A 20826-nucleotide genomic window follows, 5' to 3' on the forward strand; every position below is an offset into this window, starting at 1 on the left:
TTCAGCTATTTTTTCCCACATATTGAAAACATTTTGAAAGAAATACTCTGATCCATGGGGATGACATTTGTAGCCATTTTAGCAAGATTTTTTTTGTTAGAACATTCGATAAGTTTTAGAATGCATATTAAAGTGATTAATGCTATACTAGCTTTTAACTTCTCAAAATTATGTCTTTTGTTTCAGTTTGTGTAGCCATGCGCATTGTCTGCTGGAAGGGAATATTAGAAAAATGTTAAGCAGGTGTATTGACTGTACAAAATACTGAACAGCTTGTACCAAACTCCAGGGATAGCTTTCTCTTTTTAGAATGGCACTGTAGAAGTCAGATATGTTATAGCTTAAAATAGCAATACCACATATTTGAACGTTTCATGTCTTAATGTCCAACACAGATGTTTATATTGTGTTTCGAGCCTTTCATTTATAGATTCTGGCAAACAAAGTTCTGAAGCTTAAGTTCTATAGCTTTGTTTTAAATATTGGCTATTTTGCTGGATTTTACTTTCTCTTTTTAAGCCCCTAGCTCTGTTCTGACCTCGCATACAGAAAACCTTCAGTACATGCTATTTCTTGTTATTTAAAATACTATTTTATAATGAAGAGTAGCAGATATGAATTTTAATGTTTACTGCCTGGATTCTGGAAGCTCAAAATGGAAGCCACTCCCATGTTTTGGAGAAAAGCAATCTCACTTAAATGCAAATACGGTAAGGAAGGGAAAATTAAGTGCTTATTACCTGAGGAGACTAGGAGAGAAAGGTTGCAAGCCCTAAACCCTATGAAACATGGCTTGAGCCCCAAAATTTCCACTTCCATGTCTTTCTGTTTCTTGCTAACAGATTTTGTAGGTATTTGTTTCCCTCTATTGGTTGACCTATGGATTACTGCCTGTTACTCCAACTGTAGCTAATTATTTGAAGTGGCAAAAACCAATGCTGTAAGTTCAAAGAATGTAGTCCTTCTGATCTTTCAAGGGATCAGCATGTTTCTACTTCTTCGTTGCAAAAATATCTCCAGAAAATGCAAAGACATTTCCAGTTAAGAAAGCTGCTGTTAGTCAGGTATTCAGGAATTGATTGCATGTGCAACCTTAGTTTGCTTCCACTGCAGTACTCATATTTTTGCAGGCTTAAAGTATTTCCTGCTTTACCCCTTGCCTCTTTTACTCTATAGCATAAGCGTTGCGCTTTGATTGAATCAGGTTTAGTATAAAATGGGTTTGTCACTTTGCAGACTTGGAAAGCTTGGAAAATGAGAGAGGATTGTAAGAGAAGGAGGTGATCACATTTAGAAAGCTGTGACAGTTCTTGTGCTGTTCCAGAATTGTTAGCAATTCTACAAATAGAAGAGTTTCATTGCTGGTGGTATTAGTCATGTTGTGACCGACTTGCAGACTGCTGAGAGTTTAGTATGTGCAGCTGAAATGAAAAAGTTTTATGTGCATATAAAGTGCTGTAAAAATAGTGTATAATGTTGTAAAATCAGCTATGGAGTCCTGTACTGGTTAATGGACACTTGACACTTCTAGCCTTCAGCTTTCTTATGCACGAGTTATTTTCCTCCAGAAAGAAAAGGAATGGTGCTTAATATCTCAAATAAATGTAAAATACTTTTTTTGGGTCTGTTTTTTTCCATGCAGTGAAGCCGTCATAATGGCTGCTTGCTAAAGAAGGAGTTGCTAGAACCCTTTTTCTGTTCGTGATTCCACCTCCTTTGTGTCAGCATCGGTTTTCCTGTGATCCATTCTAAGCCAGCTAAACCAGCAGAAAACTTCTCAAACTGGGCAGTTCTGTGAGGTTGGCTGTTTACAAGGGAGGTGATGGGAGGAGGGAAGAATATAAGTTCTTTCAGGAGCACCGTTGCACAGGCTAAACTGCATTGTAACTATGCTTTCGAATTGGTGAACCATATATGCAGTAGTATTGTGAAAACTGCAGAGGAGAGGGCACCCTGAGGAAAAAAACACACCACCAGATGTCTTTTTCAGTGTAAGGTTTTTGTAGTGTACTGTAAAATAACTTACCACATGTTTAGTGATACCAGGAGGAGGGGAAAAAATGCTGAGTATTTTCCATTTTGAGTACTTTTTCACTTTTTTTCACAGATTTGAGAAGTCAGAAATGTATAGGCAGGCCAAGCCTTTCAGCAATCAAGTGGGACAAATTAAAGTTTGAGCTTTGCTAATCCTTGAGTGTCTTGACTTTGTAATATCAGCATCTTTAACATAGGATATTTTTGGTATTTAACAAGAAATAGCTTCTGTCAGTTGAATGCTCAGGTTGCTGGCTGATGCAAAACATGGGTGCAACTTTATTTTTGGGATATTTGGATTGGGAAAACTTCAATATTTACAACTAGGTAAAATTCACTGTTTTCATGTCTTTTGCTTTACCAGGCTTAATTTATCAAATACCTTCTTTCTATATATCATCTTGCTCTCTTTTTCTATGATACACCAGCAGTTTCATAACACTCTACAAAGTTGAGATGCAAAAGCCCCTTGCCAAAATGATATTGATCAAAGACAAATCTGTCACACCAAATACGGTAAGCTTTTGGTCAGGTGCGAAAAACTGGGTATTTAGGAGGACTTATATTAAATATTTTTCATTGAGTCAAAGTTCTGTTTTGAACTGTTTTGTTCTGTAGTGTACAAGGGTATCCACACAAAATATTCTTCTAAAAAATTGATGTACAATCATCAGTACATGTTTCATAGAACCAATTAGATTGGAAGGGAAGTTAAAGATCATCTAATTCCAACCCCTCTGCCATGGGCAGGGACCACCTACCACCAGACCAGGTTGCCCAAAGCCCTATCTAACTTGGCCCTGAACACCTCCAAGGATGGGGCATCCACAGCTTCTCTGGCCAACCTGTTCCAGGGCATCACCACCCTCACAGTAAAGAATTTATTCTAAATAACTAAATCTATTCTCCTTTAGTTTAAAACCATTACTCCTTGTCCTATTACTGCATTCACTGACAAAGAGTCCCTGCTCAGCTTTCCTGTAGGAGTTCCTCTGGGTACTGGAAGGCTGCAATGAGGTTTCCCCATAGCCTTCTCTTCTCCAGGCTGAACAACCCCAGCTCTCTTAGCTTTCCTTCATAGGAGAGGTGCTCCAGCCCTTCAGTCCTATGTGAAACTGGCAATTTAAGTGAAAACAATGAAGTGACAGTATTTTTAATTCTGTAAGTATCAGTTATCTTTATTTTGGCCCTATTGCAGCTAAGTTTTCAATACTGCTGGTAGTTCTTTCACCAGAAGATACCTAAATACTTCAGGTGATTCGCACACTGTTGAAATCCTCTGTGGACTGTTTGAATTTTCTACTGCACTATTTTTTAACTTAATTCCAGGTATTCAAATACAAATTACGCTTCATGAAGAAATGGCCTTCATGTGACTTCCAGTCATTTAACCTTATTTTTGCTACCATTTTGTGTTACAGAAATACGTACCTGTTTTCAATGTCTCGTATTCTTTTGACAGGTGAAAATCCATATAATTTACTGATAAAATTAAGAGATTGAATAGAAAAAAATCTTTTCTTAGTTGCAGCAAAATCTGGTTTAAACTTTGGTTTTATGTACATTAGAGTACAGTAACATAGATGAGATTTTTTGGCATGAGAATTGACAATTTGATCTTAATCTCTTTGAAAGCTTCAGCAAAAGTAACCTGTTCACATCCTTATTTTCAGTCTGGCATGTCCACCACAGTTTGGTGTGGGAGAGGAGACTTTGAGTTGTAGGATTTGTAAGTAAGTTTGGCCACACTTAATACTACAGAATTAGTGTACAACTGACATGTTTTCATCAAAGCATCTGTACTGTTTATTCTACTTTATGTACTTGATAAAGTACATCTTAATATTATGAATATGGGCCTTTCAGTACAGGAAGTTAAATCTGTCCAGGTTTTTGACGATATTTTTCTTCCCATAATCCTGAAACATATGCTCAGTGTCCAGGGATCTGTAAGCCCAATATTAATAATAATGCATACAACACTTGTTATTAATGTACCCTTCTATGCATAATGTTTCTATTACCTGCTCTTATCTGACTGTGTCTTTCCTCAGAAGTGGGTATCTGACAAAGAAAGACATGAGTTGGATTTTTTTTTTTGTCCAATCAGTTTACCTCTGTATTTCACAACAAACTGTTTGCCATAGTGCAAGTAGAGCACGAATGGGTTGGTCTTCTAATACCACTGATTTCCCTTTCTGGATGGAGGAAATTTGTGACAGTTTAATTTGTCTTGGTCTGTTTCAGCCTGTTTGCCACAGGAATTGGCAGTGTAAATAGAGGAGCATGGGTTTAAGAACTCAATGAATTGAGTCCCTCATGTGGTTTAGGCCAATCTTTTTAACCTTATTCTACAGTGTTTTCTTTCAGAATGTGGAGGTGCATCGTTCCTTTGGAATTTTAATGGGCATAGTTATTTACATGCAAGGATCTGCTTTAGGTGTTCCTCTGATATTTGGTGGTGGTGATGACTGAAGTGTTAACAGTGAGTTTAAAAGCTGTTTGCATATCCTGTGTGCATTTACTCTTGTCATCTTAGTACTGACTTAACTTTCTTTGCCTGTAAGATTAGTTCATAACACTTGAAGAACTTTTTTTCTTTAGTTTCATCCACTCAGACTGTAACATTTCAACTGCCTGCAGAAGTTTATGTGCATCTTGAGAATGAAGTGGATGTTCATGTAATGTGAAACAAGATGCTCTAGATTGATGATTGTACTTCAAGTGGAGCTTGTGGGCTTTCAAATGAACAAGCTGTCTTTATTTGTGCCCTCATATGTGAAGGATTACATGTTAATCTTGAACTCTGAATTTATGCATCTTTCATTTTCTACAAATGTCTGAAAGAACCTCAGATGTTAAAAAAAAAACAGAAATCCTTGATTTATGCTTAGAACAGGAATAAAAATTTTCAAACTAAGCATTTGAGCAAGTTAAATGGAGGTTTAGCTTCAGTTTGAGATAATCTAATGCATTTCAACAAAATGGTAAGATAGAAGATTGTTGGTCTTTCATTATCTACTGTAATTGTATATCTGCTGTAAAAAAAAAAAAACAAAAACATTATTTTGCAGGCATTAATGTCTGCAGCTGCTGTTCAATAATACCCAAGACTCTCAAGTATTTCCATCAGTTCATTGTAGCAGCTATGTAAAGTAGAGGATGAAAGGACTGAGATCTTCTTACAAGAATACAGAATTGTTAAATTGGTTGAAATTAAGATGTTTGTGCTGTGTGACTGGAATATATTGGATGTTGAATCTATCCCTCTTCAGTTAGTCCTCTGGAAAATGTCGCTACTAAATTTTTACAACTTCCTTATTTTTTTTTTTAACTTAAATTGGCTGCCAATTTGTTTTACAACTGCTTAATTGGTTTGCAGCTTAGTTCTCATGAGATGCTTCACTGGGTCTTGTGAGTGTGGTGCTTCATCAGAAAATGTGTAAAACTAATTTCTTCAAGTTAATGTAAAATAATTGCTATTAACTTGAGCTGTATTCCATTCAACTTCATATTTCATTATAATTCTTGGTCTTTCAGTTGTATTGATCTTCCTCTTTAATTTCAACAATACCACATGAAGAACAATTCAGAACTTTTTAGTTCCTGAAATTTATGCTTATTTTAAATGTTAATAAATACCTATCCTATCTGCCCTTTGGGTTTCTAGTGACTATTAATGATTTCTTGGAAAACTTAAAGGCCAAAGATGGAGACTTGTCCTGGGAAGTGGATGAAGCGCTGGAGTACCAAAGAGAACTGACTGCTCTTCAAGACAAAGGATGTTAGCTAAGATAGTGTTGAGAGATTGATTCTTCACTTGCACTTCAGTGTTAACTTCTCAGATGCCAGAAGAATTTTTTGAGCAAAGAATTAAAATGCACATACTTCTATGCACATAGAACACCTTATTCCAGTTGAGCTCCTAATTTGTTCTGCTGGCCTTTTTCATTTCTCTCCTAAAGCACTTCAACTTTTCTCCTAACATGATTTTTGCTGTTGGTTCTATGTCAGTTTATTGTATTAGAGTTAATTTGCACTCCAGTATAAAATTCTCTACTTCACATTTTCTTTAAATCATATTTTTACTGAGGCTTTGGAAGTTGATTGTTCGGCATAGGTCAGGTCCTGTCTCCATTCTACCTCTGCCCCTTTCTGCAAGGAGCAGTCACTGATGTTTTCTAAACTTCCTCAGCTAATTTCATGGCCAGTGATTTTTCTAGCCTTACCTATTTTGAGTTGCTTATCTGAACAAGCTATTCAATTGCTAGTGTATTTCTGTGGGTAATTACTAGTCCTTGGAGCAGGTTATTTTGGTAAGTTGCATTATTTTTTTAACCTCATACTCATTAAAACAGGATAATGAAATATGGTGAAGTGATTTCTATAGTAGGTATATTAAAATACGGAAGGTTTCCTAAACATGCATTTCGAACACTTTCACCACTTCTATTCAAAGTCCTAGCTAGCTTTCTGTGTCTCAAATCTGTCTTAATGGCACTCAGGCTCAGTAGGCTGAAAACTGTCTAAATGCTTCTGCAGTGTTACTGTGATGGAGTTTGTCACTTAGTGTCTTCAGGTCAAAGAATAAGCTTGCAACATGAATTGCATTCAGGGAATCTGCTTTCTCTGCAAGAAAATGCACTTGAAAGGACACTCTAAGTTTCTACCTTTTTTCTTGTGATATTTTCCTCATAATTATGTTAATCATTCCTATAGCATGTAAAAGAACAATGAGCTGTTGATTTATTCAGTTGCAGCAAGTGGGAGGGATAATGGGAAATATTTCAAGAAAATGTGAAACAGATGGAATTGTGTGATGCTTGCACCTGCAGGGAGCAAACACACCAACAAAGTCTGAGGTAAAAGGAAACTGAGGACAAACTCTCCAGATGTACCCTATGATGTTTTGCTATGTTTGTAGGTTGGTTTGCTATGGAGTTTTTTTGTTTTTTTCTTTTTTAATTGAAGGAGTTTGCTAAACTCAAATCTACAGTTCTAAAGATCACCAAAAAAAAAAAAAAAAAAGCTGCTCAGTTGGGAGAAATTCAAAGTGGCTCATTTTCTTTTCAAAGTTGGAAGGTACTTCTGAGTCTTTCCATCTTTCCACATCCTCTAATCCCCCAGAAAGAAAAAAAAGTATGAACATTGAAGGAAAAAGTTTGTGTAATGCAGATATTTGAACAAATTAGTTTGGGAGTGCGGCAGCTCAGGGGCCATCTAGCAACCCATGAAACAATGTACAAATTGAAGCATCAGTCTGAGGTGCTGCTAGCCTGGCTGGCCCTAAAAAATAATGCAGCTTGCTTCTTGAAATGCATACAGGAAAAGAGGCTTCAAAGAGAGCTACTTGCTGTACCAGATAACAGATTGAATGAGCTGTTTTTTTTTTTTTTTGAACTGTGCTTCTCAGAAGGTGAGGTAACACAGGCAGAGACTTTCCAGAGACCCTAAATGAGACACATACTCTGTAGCAGAGTATTTGTCCTTCAAGTATTGTGTGAGAAATGATACATGCAGGAGAGAAAAATAGCCTGTTCATACAGATTGGGAATTAACAAACCTCACCTACTCTTAGTTGAACACCTTGTGTAGGTGTTAGAGACAAATCAAAGTCAGCTTCTGAGTTTTGACTTACTACCTTATCCTTTGTGCTCTTATTTCTCCTTATTAGGGATCAGTGCTGACTGCAAAATTTGTTCTCTTCAGGATTTTTTTATTTTCACATCAGAGAAGGTAGTTTGCTAATAACTCTTGTGGAGTAGAAGTGGGAAACCTCAGTTGAGAGAGTTGAGTCGGTTCTCAGCTGCTCTGGAATATTCTGCACATCTAATACAATGAACAGCAGAAAATCCTATATTTACTCAACTTTTAGCCTAAATTTGATTAGACAGTGCTGGGACAATTGTGTGATAAGGTGGATAGACCAGAATAGCTACTTATTGTGCTGTACTTCTAAGTCACTCAGTGTGGTAAGATATATTTAAAAATACTAGCTAATGGTTATTTTCTTAATTCTGGTATCAAACAATTTGATTGTCATTCATTTTGCACTCAAAAGACAATCCTGATTATGATGTTCAAAGCATCTTTTCCTGCAAACATTGTTATACAGAAACTTCTGCTGTGTACTTTTAGAGAAACATCTTCAGCTAAAATGCACAAATGTAATGCAGTAATTTTCCCATTTATACCTAGCTAACCATTGACAGGCATCCACTCATCTATATTTAACTGATAAAGTAATAGTCCTATTACAATAGATCACATTTTCTACTAGTAATTTTCTACTAGTAGAGTTGAGAAACATGCAAAGAGTGAGACACACCATACACTTCAGAAATGGATGTCCCTGGACTTGAAAACTTGTAATTAAGACAAACAGAGGAAATGGAGACAGTTGAATAAAATGTGTTGTCTGCAAATATTTTACTCTATTTTTTTGAGGGTGGTGGGAGGAGGGTTAAATAAGAACCAGTGAACCAGCATGGTACATGGACCTTTGGGGGGGGGGGGAGGGGGGGGACAGTAAAAAGTACTGAGGGCTGAGAAGTGTTTAGTAGGGGAGGTACAGGATGAACCATGGATAGCGAGGGTGTGGAAGTGAACACAAAGGATTTAGAAGTAAACTTGTTGATAGTAAGTGGGGATTTTTCAGTGTTAAGAGGGAGTGAACTGGGGGAAGGGAATCACTGTAGGCATTGCATCACGCGTGTAGGAGGGAAGAGTTGAAAGCATGGGTCCCTGCTCACAGGATGGCTGCACTTGTTCAATGGTTGCAACTTTGCACAAAGGTAAGAGTTTGACCTGGAATCCCTACCGGAGGAGGGAAGTCACAAGAGAAACATTCAGGCTGGTAAGTGATTTACCCACTAATTTGCTAGCAAAATGTAAAGAAGAAGGAACTCTGCAGCTTTTCAAACACAGAGTGCTGACCCTCAAGGGAGACTATGCCTTGGTATGACATTTTACAGGAGAGGTTAACACAGCTGCAGCCATCTTCTGTCACATCACTTAAAAAAAAAAAAAAAAATTGTTGGTAGATTGGGCTCCAATTTTGTGATTCTTACAACCTGCATTGGAAGAATTAATATTGCAGAAAGTTCTGGGGCCATGTTCTTTTCAAGCAAAAAACTTCATAGACTTAGTTCTAGCCTAAAGTCCCTGTTCAATATAAAGTCCCTGTTAAATAATGTCACCAGTGCTAGTACCCAATGCAGATTGTATCAAATCTTACCACAATATAATCCTAAAAAATCATGTGTAGGAGTGTTCTACCCCTTCAACTAAACACATGAATCAAAATGTAGCATGTAAGAAGACTGACTAAATTTTGCTCAGTTCATTATTTTTCCTGATTTCTTTTTAAATCAAAGTTCTTTCAACACTTGCACATCTTAGTGTTCATAACATTATGCTTAAAAAAAAAAAAAAATCCTACAAGTAAATGCATGAAACATGTAAATATTGCCTGAGCTGATATCCAGAAAGTATGAGAAGATAATTTCGTTGTGTTAAGAAGTTCAAGAAGCTTGATGCAAAAATATTTTTGCAATTTAAATTCAGCCCTTTTTGCAGATATTTTACAATGAAAAGCTTCCCACAAATTGCTTCATATAAGAATGGATATGAGAAACCAAAGACTTAGCTAATCTGATATCCTGCCTCTTACCACAACTGGTTGTGAACATCTAAAAACCAGTGGAAGAGCAAGGACAGCATAAGCTGCCTCTTGCTTGCTCTCCTAGCCTCCAGCTGGCTGGGACTTTCTAAATCAGGACCTCTTCTGGAATTTTGTTTCAGTGAATTAGTTCAGTTGCTTTATGATTTGCAAGTTATATAAATAGTTCAATGCAGCTTGAATAGACTCAGAAAACCTTTAAAAGGAAAATTCTATATTCTTCACTTTTTATTATTAATATATCTGCAGTAAGAGCATGACTCATTTGACAGCTAAGAACAAAAGAGTCCATTGAGAACTTTCTCAAAAGGATTAAGTTGAACATTAAGTGTGATTTTCCTCCATTAAAAGAAATTTTAAACAAATAGGAAAAATATCAAGATGATAAATTGAAGGTTAGTTCCAGGCAAAGTGGCATTTGCTTTGCAAAATTAAATCTATACTGTATATGACAGAATTATGTTTAGAAAGTTTCAATTAATAAATAGATGTGTCTAAATAAACTGTCCACAGACTTTTCCCCTGGAAAAATACCGCAGCACTCCTGCAATGAGTTACCTTGAGAGAGAATTGGGTTGAAGTTTCCAGCTTGAAATGTTTGGTGTTCCAGAGGAAGCATGCTAAAGCAACCTCCAGGAGGACTTAATTTAGCAGTTAGATGGGGGCAGGTGCTGCACTCCCACTGAATCAAGTGCTCCTGTCCCTGTACAGAGACAGAATGTGCTTGATGTTGGGTTAGTTACTGGTTTAGGTTCTTCCCTGTTCACTTCTTCCCTCACGCTCGTGGCAGTACATGTGGAAATTAGCATAGGAAAACCTCTTCCCAGGTGAAAGTCAGTTCCTTTGCTTTTAGCTGAACTGTAGCTGCTGGAGGAGATGCTTTCTGAAATATGGAAACCATGCTTTGAATTCCATGCTTTCCTTCCAGCAATGTCTGTTTTCCAGAAAAGGGCTGAGATACTGTTGGATGTTACTTATTCCGTGCTGCAGATTTTAACCTGAGTATTCAGCCTTCTTCACAGAGGTAGAGCCTTTTTGGAAGAGATTGAATCACAAGCGATAGCTGTGCCAGAATTCACACAGAGCTCAGGTTATTCTAATGCCTATAAAGATATCTTTATCCAAGTTAACTGCTTGTGAAAGAGTGAGGGGTAGTGTGGAGAAAGTAATTTTTAAACATTGATGTCATAGGTTATTATCTGTGCAAATGATCCCCTGGTCATAAACTTCATTGTGCATCTCTGCTACATGCTTCCCTGCTCCTCCTGGCCAGAAGCCGTCCCCATGCAAGTTACCTGCTATTGAAGAAGAAGGATCAGCATGGTTCTGGGCCACAGTAATGTTCTTTGCTACTCAGCTTGCTTTCAACAAAGCTGGCAAGCTCAGCAGCACCCCCAGCCTGCGGCAAGCTTCTGAGCTGCAGCTGGATCACATCTGGCACGTCTGGAGCATGGTCATTCTAATTGCACAAGTCCACCTCCACCATACAAGCCAACAAAATGACCACCGCAGCTGATAACTATGCAGAACGAGCAGGTGTATCTGCAGTGTGATAGAAGACTTGGTATCCACAACTTTCTGGCTTAATTCACTGGTTGAGAGCATTACGGGAAAAAAGAAGTGCATCAGGCATTGAACAGCAAACATCCTTTTATCTTCATGCCTTGGTTTCACATTAGTAATGTAGAGGCTTCTTGACCTAGTAGGGGTTAGGAAATAAATTAATCATGCATGCAAATTCTTTAAAGATAAGTTTCATGAACTTCTATTGTTTCAGCCTTTCTGACGCTCACTTGATCCCGAGTCAGGATAATTATTACAGCTCTGTAGGCAGAGTTTGGAATAGATGCAAGAGGAGCTTTTGGAGGCTACATTCTCACTGGTTTCTAAAAAAAACACGGAGGATGGTCTTGCTAACTGCTTGCATTAACTAATTGTATTCCTCTTCTACCCCCTTGCCTTCCACCATTCAGTATGTTGAAGTGTCAGGGTATAAGTGTGCCACTTTTTTTTCCTTTGCAAAAAATCTGTAATAACTGCTGTAATATCAGCAGTTCTTGCATGAAAATTGGTCTTCCCAATTCTGCCAGTCAGGAAAGTCTACTGGTAGCGTGCAGCATTCAAACTGAACCAAAGGAAATAAAGATGCAACTTCATACAAACATGAATGTCAAAAGTTTTAATCTGGAGGGTAAGTAAAGGTGGACCACTCTGTTGTGTTTGTGTATTCACTAGCACTACAAGATGCCTTATGACGAGTCTTACGTTAACTTTTTTGAATATTCTAAGTTAACTTTTTCCCCTGATGCCTATATACCACTATATATATATGTTTTCACTATATGCTTATATAGTATCTAGTTCTGCAAATACAAATGACTTCATAAGCTTATTACAATCTGAGCAAATAAGACCAAACTTAAGTTCACTGGATATGAGATTTGGATTGCTGATAACCATGACTGTAAACTGAAGGCATTGGGGAGATAACTGGAAAGTCTTATTTTAAATATGGAGCAAATATATCAATATTATTTGGGCATCCTTCACTTGAAATATTTCAGAAGTTCTTTTTTTCTTTTTTCTTTTTTTTTTTTCTTTTTTCTTGTCAGATTATGATGCTTCCCCTCCAAGCTAAATCTGAAGTGTTAGAAATATTTAAAATTGTGTTGGTAGAATTCAATGTGTGAGTCTAGCTTGTTGAAACTAGAGAGCATGGCCTTTTCATGCTCAGAGGTAGTAATAAATGAGTGCTGCTTATATAGCTTTACAAAAAATATAAACTAGACTTGTTTTACTGGAAGTGAACTAGCCTGCCATGATAAAAATGTTCTGAGAAAAAATAAAAATGGAACAAAACAAAAGTTGAAATCTAGAGGGAAGTTTTGCTATGCCAAAGATGTGTGAAGAATAGAAACACAATGATTTTTATCGTGTTTCCTGGAGAAGGTGATGGAAAGATGAGTCTGTGAATAATTTTTAGGCAAAATTAGACTAGCTGTGTTAATGCTATTTGAGGAGAGAAAGGCTGCCTTCCACTAGTTTAAATGCATACCAAATAAAAAGGGGTGTAAGTACAACACCCAGCAATCTCAGATTCAAGATCAGATGAGTGAGATGCCTGCCAGCTATTTAAGTACATGCATCTAAGTATGATTTAGACAAATGCACCAAGAATGCAGATGCTGAGAGTCGATAGAGAAGAGCTATGGCTGGTCTTGGGCATGACAGAAGCTGCTTAATTTAGAACCATGAGACCATCAGATGCTGCCGTGTGTGATGGGTAAATATAGCTCCCGGTTTTGGAGTGGAGGTATCGGATTCTGAGTGAAAGGGAGACAGAAGCAATTGGGGCAAATTCTAGCATGGAAATATTCCCTGCAGTCATTCCATTAACCTTGTGCCAAATATGCTTTGGGGGAACAACAGCAGGATGTATCTATAAGCAGCACCTATTCCTGCTGGACTGTTGAGATCAGGGGAGCACTGCTGGGGAGAGAGGTGTTTGAGTCCCCCCTCCACTGGCTCTGTATGCATGTGATGTGCCTGAGAAGGTTTTCAGAGGTGGTCAAAAAGTGAAGTACTCCAGTATTTTGCTTCCCTCTTCATTTTACACTGCCGGGTTTCGACGGAGTGCTGCAGAAAACTGGCAGATGTTTGGGTGAAGTACGGGCTCTTCTGAGGGACCTGTTGATTTCTGAGGCTTGGAGTTAGGTCTCTGATGGAGTACATATCACTAAACTAAATGCTGAGAGGCAGGCCAGTCATCGTAAGCTGCTTGGCAAGGCTGTGGACTGTTTTTTGTTCTGCCTCTAGGACTGTTTCCATAGCTCTGAAATATTTTTTTTTTTTATTTTCTGGTACAGTTGAATCATGCAAAGTGGTCTGGCATCACTAGTGGCAAAATCCATCTCTCTGTTAGCAGTTAAATCCAGCTGGACCCCAAAGCTGACAGTAAAGATAATAAAATATTCATAAATATTGCTTCCTGATACTGATGTGCAAACTTGAAGGGATGCTGCTGTTCCAGCCTTGATAAGCAGAGGTTTCACCGCACTTTGAGGAAGTTGCTTTTGAATAAAGGTCTCTTTGGCTCTCCAGGGATGGAGCATTCTATGGTATGTGAAAACACCAGATATTTGTTGACTGGAAAAAAGAACCGGAAACTTCTGAGACAAGACAGCAGAGGGAGCCATTGAGATTCGGTATGCTTGCTTCAATTAAAAAAAAAAAAAAAAAAAAAAAAAAAATCAAGTTGATTTCCCTTCAATATGGGAATACAAGAAAAAAATGACAGTTCAATACCTTTTACAGTATGGTCACTGGCAGCATTGATGTGCTTCGGAGATTTGATTATATTAGTGTTTTGGGCAGCTTTCTAAATAAATTCTGAGAACTCAATTTTGTGGAGCAATGAATGATATTACATGCATGCACTCCCTACTAGAATGTGAAACATTGTTTATTAAAATCCATACTGTAAACCTGAGCTATTTTTAGTCTGTGCTATTAGTGGCCTCATTTTTATATCTAGCCTTATTTCTTTCTACTGTTCCATATTTACTTCACTCTATGTATTCCCATATGTTTGCATAGTGCCTGGAGCTGTGTGGGCTTTGCAGGAACGTTAACAGAAGTTTCCAAAAGCAAAATATATGTGCATAAAATGTGTTTCCATATTTTCAAAACTGTATTAACAAATAGACTGTGGCAAATGGGTGAGAAGAAAAGGGCATTTATTTTTTATTCTTTACCCTTCTTACCTGCTAGAAATGACAGCAAAAAATGCCAGCTCATGGTCGTACACACTGTATCCACAAACACATGGAGGCACGTGCTCCCTGAGTCAAACAGGAGAGCACAAACAGTGACGTGGGGTGAGAAAGCAGAGGTGGGGAAGATGAAATCAGCTGCCTAGAGCAGGCTGATGCCAACTGTGACTTTACCCCAGGCATCTTTGTTCCCATAAACTAGAACTAGATTATAATGTCTGTCTTAGAAACAGTGTTATGCATGCTTATTGCATTTTGTTTGCAGCAGGACTTCATTATCACAGGATGCCTGTTCTCTAGTTTTGAATAGTAGTAGTAGGAGTAACGTACATTCTTCATGGTGATTCCTGCTTAGCTATATGCTGAATACATATCAGCCTCAAAAAGCAGATATTTTTCTTCAGTTCCATGGTTGCTTTTTCTTTTTCCTTTTTGTTGTTATGAAAATACCTAAGGTACAATACAAATTCAATATTTCAACACTAATTGCATCTTTGTGAAGGGAAATTTAAATTTCTTGCTTTACTTGCCATCCTACCTTGGCAGGTGTTCTTGTGTACCTTCTAGAGCTACCAATCATTTGACGACAAACATGACAGCCCAGTGCTGTTTTCACTTTAGCATTTCTGCCTCAATGCAATCTATAGAACTAAATGTATGTAAGGGAGGGACAGATTTGATCCTCTTACTTCTGTCCTGTAATCAAATCCCTGTATGTTTGTTCTGGCAGCGGTTTTACATGAAACCAAGCTGCCAAAGGGTTTATATATACCGTAAGCTTCTTGGAGTGCATAGCATAGCCAAATCTACTGTCTGCAGCTTCCAGACCTGTGCAAATTGTGCTGTATACGCAATGTAGTGTTTGTGCCCTCAAGGCTTGTAGTGCAGAGCTTGATGGTGTAAAAAAGGGATATTTTAAAATAACGTTTGTTTTAATCCTCTTCTGCTTCCTGGTGTCTGAGTTTCCACAGACAGTGCTTCTACTTGGATTGCTGTTGTGACCTGCATGGTGACCTGTGCCTCTGACCATGTTGTTGTCAATTGCATCTGTGAGAAGGCCCACATTGGCAGTTTGATAAAAGGACTTTAAGGAGGTGGTAACCAGACTTATTCTAAGGAGGGAGATCTGGTTACGGAGCCTCTCTCTTTGGAGATCTTCAAAAATTGTCATGACGTGGCTGTAGGTGTCCCTTCAGTAGGGAGGTTGGATCAGATGATCTCCAGAAGTCTCTTCCAACCCCAGCCTTTCTGTGATTGACAGATTTTTGATTTTCTACTGCTGTTCATATAAATGGATGTGCAGAGGTTTGGGGAACTCAATTTTCAGATTAAGGACTTTTTATTTTTCTATGGTTTTTTTAGCTGCAAACTAAGACACTGAATAAAAATTAAAATTTACATTCTTTATAGTAATTATATTATACACCAGCTAATTCTTTAATTAAAATTATTGATGTATATGGTTTCAATGTATAACACCTGAACTCAGAGTATCATTTAGGAAGTGTATTTATTTCACAAAGCAATCAAGACCTTTTACAAGTCAAGCTGCAGATACTTGTGATCTTCTTGATGCCTTTATTTTACTAGTGCAAATAAAATGAGATTTACAGAAAGAAATTCTTTTTTCCTTTAATCTTCTTAGGTTAATGTAGGTTTATGCCATGCAAAACTGTCCTCAAGTAAAACAAACTTCATACTTTTTTATGGTTTGTTTTCACTCTTGCACCCACTCTCATTCATTTGAATTATCTTTTTGGATGGCTGGGTGTTTTATCTTCCTCTTTGAATTATGGCAATTGTTTATTGTCTACAGTTTTTTTTTTTTTTTTTTTTTTTTAATATTGATTTAAAATGTCTGCTTAGCTGAAAATGCAAAAACCTAATCTGAATTTCTAAGAACTTGGAATTAATTTAAACCTAATAAATTCCAAAATTAAATAAATAATCTTCCGGGTTATAAATGAGAAGAACAGAATGAGTAATTTTGGTGAGTGTTCTAAACAATATTTAGGTTAATACATAGATTTCTAGTATAGAACAGTATAACTAACCTTTCCTTTGACTTCTGCATTTAGTTGATACTTTTTTTTTTTTTTCTCTGCAAACTTATCATGCCGTTCTTAATTCCTAGACTGAGCATCAAGTGAAAGCTGGGGCATTCTGGCATCTCTGTCCATTGTAATTACTTTCTTAATTTTTTTTTTTTTGGTGACAGGTTGACCTTGTTAGGTTCCAACTGTCATGTAGTAATATGCACTACAGTGTAGTATTATACACTGCAATGACCTTGATCTTCCTATGTTTAATTGTCCTTCCTTATTGCCTTTCAGGTGTCTAGATAGTTTTCAGTTATAGCTTCTAAAATTATGAAGTTGATGCTGAAACTCTGTCACTTCTTGCAAATGTAATGTCTGACCTTCATAGCTGTGTTCTGCCGTTGGGGCCCAGAGATAAACAACTTAACTGGTTGTCATGTTAAAGGGTAGTCAAACACTTGTCTGCTTTGGAGCCCTGCCAAGGACTTTCGCTGAGACAATTTCACAAAGTTGAGTCAAATGTTTGCCTGTTTCAGAGCCTTCCCAAGTACAGATATAACAGATCAGGAATTGCCATTGATGAATACGCTTACTGCAGTAGTGCTAATTTAATATGAGATTGCCAGCAATCTTATCTGAGGTATTCCTCACCAAAAGTTGAAGGTACAGAGCTTTCCAAGATAGTGTTCCTGTCTTGGTGGAGAAGGAGCACAGCCTCTTCTAGGTCTCCAATTTCTCCTATCCCTCCCTCTCTCTCTTTTCTAAATTTTCTCTTGAAACTTATCTAACTAATGCTAATACTAACTCTTTCCTAGCATTAATACTTTTTTTTTTTTTTTTTTCCCACACTTTCTTTATATATCCTGACCTTCTCCCCCTGGAGTGATGTTTGGCATGATTTGGGTGAAGTATCAAGTACTGTAGTCGTATATGTTTAGCACTTACTTCATTAAGCTCTTCATAGGTGTGTTAATTTTAAGCTCTTTATAGGTGTGTTAACTTTAATATTAATTTTATAAATAATAAAGAAAAAAAATTCACTCTGGGCACTGTGACCTGTTCTACCACCAAAACAGGGCCATCTCACCACTGAAAGACTCCCTCCTTTGACAGTCTCACACCAAGCTTGCAGACCTCCATCCACAAAGTTTGCATAAGAAATAAGTGGAAGAAAGCTTCTTAATTCCCTCCTTGCCCAAGGCCAGTGCTTATCAGTGACACTAACAAGTCTGACTATTCTCCATACTTGTTGGCATCTTTATTCCATTGGGTAAATGTACACTCATGAGACCATCAGGAGTCTCATGGAGAGAGTCCTCATGTTGTGCCAGTATTGCTCAGCAATAGACAAAACATTGGTGTGACATCAGTGCTATTCTAGCTACAAGTGCAGAGCACTTGCACAGACTGCTGCAGGGAAAGTTAACTCCATCCCAGCCAGACCCAGTACATTCACACATAGTATGAGAATTTTCACCTTCTTTCTCAGCCTATCTACAAATAATAAGTATAAACCAGTTACAGTTAAAGAGTTTATTATGCACCTGATGTTAATTATTGTTATTGTACTTACTATTGCTGTCATACATACTATCTTACACTACTTGCCTGAAAAAGGATTCTGATCATATACAACTGCTTCCTAAATACTTGATCCAGGGATCAAGATTAGAACAGTAGGGCACTACCTTTTGAAAAGTGGGGTGAAAAAACTACAGTTAGTTTCATCCCATTGGATGTCAGGTTATGGACAGACTAGAAGCTGAAGAGCCAGCAGGTGCCGTTTATACACTAGTTTTACCATCATGTTATTATTTAACAGTTTTAGGCCTTAGATTAGCCACTTTCTCAATGGAAATGGCAATGCATAATGGTTTGGGGAGTGAGTTAATCCCTCAATGAGCAGTATTAGAAATAAATTATCAGCCAAATTCCATACTTGCTCTGACGCTAAGTGGGGAAAAAAAAAGAAAAGAATCTTGCATGGTCAAAAGAAGAATAAGAAACTGCACAAAGGAGAAAAAAATGGGCTAAAACATTTTTAAGATTACAATATTCGGAATATGGAAGATTATTTCTGAGTTCCAAAACATGTTATTTACCACACTCAAATTGGAGCTCATGGGAACTTCACAGGATGCAGTACTTAAAATATTATTCAAAAGACACTAATAAAAAAAAAGTCAAGATTAAAAGTTAGTCACAAATTATCAAAAACAAGGCTTTCCCCCAAAGCATCATATGTTTAAATAATTTACAACACTCACATTTGATCTTGACACTTAATTCAAACGCAGGATAGACTCTAGACCCAAACTGAAAGGAAGTGCTGGTATTTTTCCTCCTTCATTTGCAAGTTCTCTGCTCAATACCAAATTGCTTGTTTACTTCTCTATGATGCTCCACTTATCTAGTTATGTTCCACACGTGCTTTAATATTTGATCATGGGAGCTGGGCTCCTGGGCAAAGAGAAGGCTTGATCTCTCAAGATTGCCTAGATCATAGGCCAAAAAACTAATCCATAGATATGCTTTCCTTTGATTTAAATGGGAATTAATACTTCAGATTTAACTCCAGTATCAAGTACCTACTCTGATAGTTACGTGCTTCCTTTCTCTTACATTTTAGTTTAATCTACGATCTTGTTTCAAAATTTTCTCAAAAGACCATTTACCTATCTTATTCTTTAGCAGCCTGTCCCTTGTCCCCCTCTATCTCCCAGCCTCATTTTCTTTTTCTAGCCATCATGGTGTCTTCCCTAGTACTGCTTGTTGGGTACCTCTCCCTTGCTCTCTGTCAATTAATCTGCTTTGATTTCCTCATCTGCTCTCAGTTCTTGTGTTTTTATCTCTCATCCTTGCTTTGGCTTCTCCAAGATCACCAGAAGTCCTGCCTGCTACCCCTTTTGTTTTTATTTTACAGTTCTGCACTATGCTATTTCCTATTCTGCCTCTTTTTCTTCTGCCTCTATTTTCTTCTAAATGTGACTCTCACAAGCTCCTAATTATTCTTCACTAGGTCTGTTTTTAGAAGTGCTAAGACTGACTTTGACTACATGTCATTTGGAAATCCAGCCTGGTTTAACTTTTATACCTCTGTCAATTGCTGCATCTCTCCCTCATTGTATCTTTTGGGTTCTTATTCTCTCCTTTTTGCTTCATCTTCTTTCTCTCTTTCTCTCTCTGTATCTCAGAATTGTATTTGTTGGATGACTATTATTTCTACACTTGCAATCCTATTCTCTGTTGTCAAGCTACCTCCACCCTCAAAAAAATCCACTCTCATTCCACCTTCGTGATATCTCTTCAAGAATGTCCAATCATTAACTCATGTCACCAAAAGGGCTATTTATACATGTATATAGACTTCATATAGAGGGATACACATTTTATTTTATGCATATATATATACAAAGCATACATATATAAAAAGGAGACAGTCCTCCATTTCTGTCATATTCACACATTCACATCCTATTTTTGTCTCTGAAGACAACCTTGCTTTCTTATTTAATTCAGACCTATAAAAGTATATCTTTGGCTGTCATGTTTCCCTCTCCTGCATGTTAGAGCCAATTGTTGCAGTTTTTTTCAAGATTGATCATTTTTTTCAGTCCATTTTATGTAAGTAGCATTTTTTTTAATTTTCTGTGTCAGTTATTGTAACATCTATCTGGCCATGAGAAATGCATTTTTGGTCTACGCAACTGTGCAGGACACATCTGAAAAGATTTTCTTTTTTTCAAGGCCATTGCTTAGACTTTATAACTTCTTTAGCACATCGCACTCAAGCCTCGTTTCACAGTTCCTTCCCAGCCTACCCACCTTCTTACCTTTACTGCAAATATGCGAACTACTTCTGAAGTAGCCTAAGATGCCAATTTCTCTTTCTTTTATTTTTTCAAGTAAACACCCTTGTGCTTTCTCATGTTACTAAATAATCTTCATACTCTCCTTCAAAATTTCCATCTCCTCTATGCCCTTATGTAGGGTTGTTACATGCTATGACCAGTAAAGTTGATGCTGAACAGCAGCACCTTGCTTCCTTGTATTTCCTCTGACATGAGATGAGGTTCAACTGGATTATTATTTTTTTTTTTCAGTTGTCTAGTTTAAGGTTGTTGTCTGTAATTAGTGCCTACTACCTATGGCACAACATCACAATCACAGAATGGCTGAGGTTTGAAGGGATCTCTGGAGGCCATCTCGTCCAACACCCCTGCTCAAGCAGGGTAATCCAGAACAGGTTTCGCAGGACCACATCCGGGTGACTCTTGAAGATCTCCAAGGAGGAAATCTG

The sequence above is a fragment of the Aythya fuligula genome, chromosome 2 (assembly GCF_009819795.1).
Source record: "Aythya fuligula isolate bAytFul2 chromosome 2, bAytFul2.pri, whole genome shotgun sequence".
NCBI classification, from domain to species: domain Eukaryota; kingdom Metazoa; phylum Chordata; class Aves; order Anseriformes; family Anatidae; genus Aythya; species Aythya fuligula.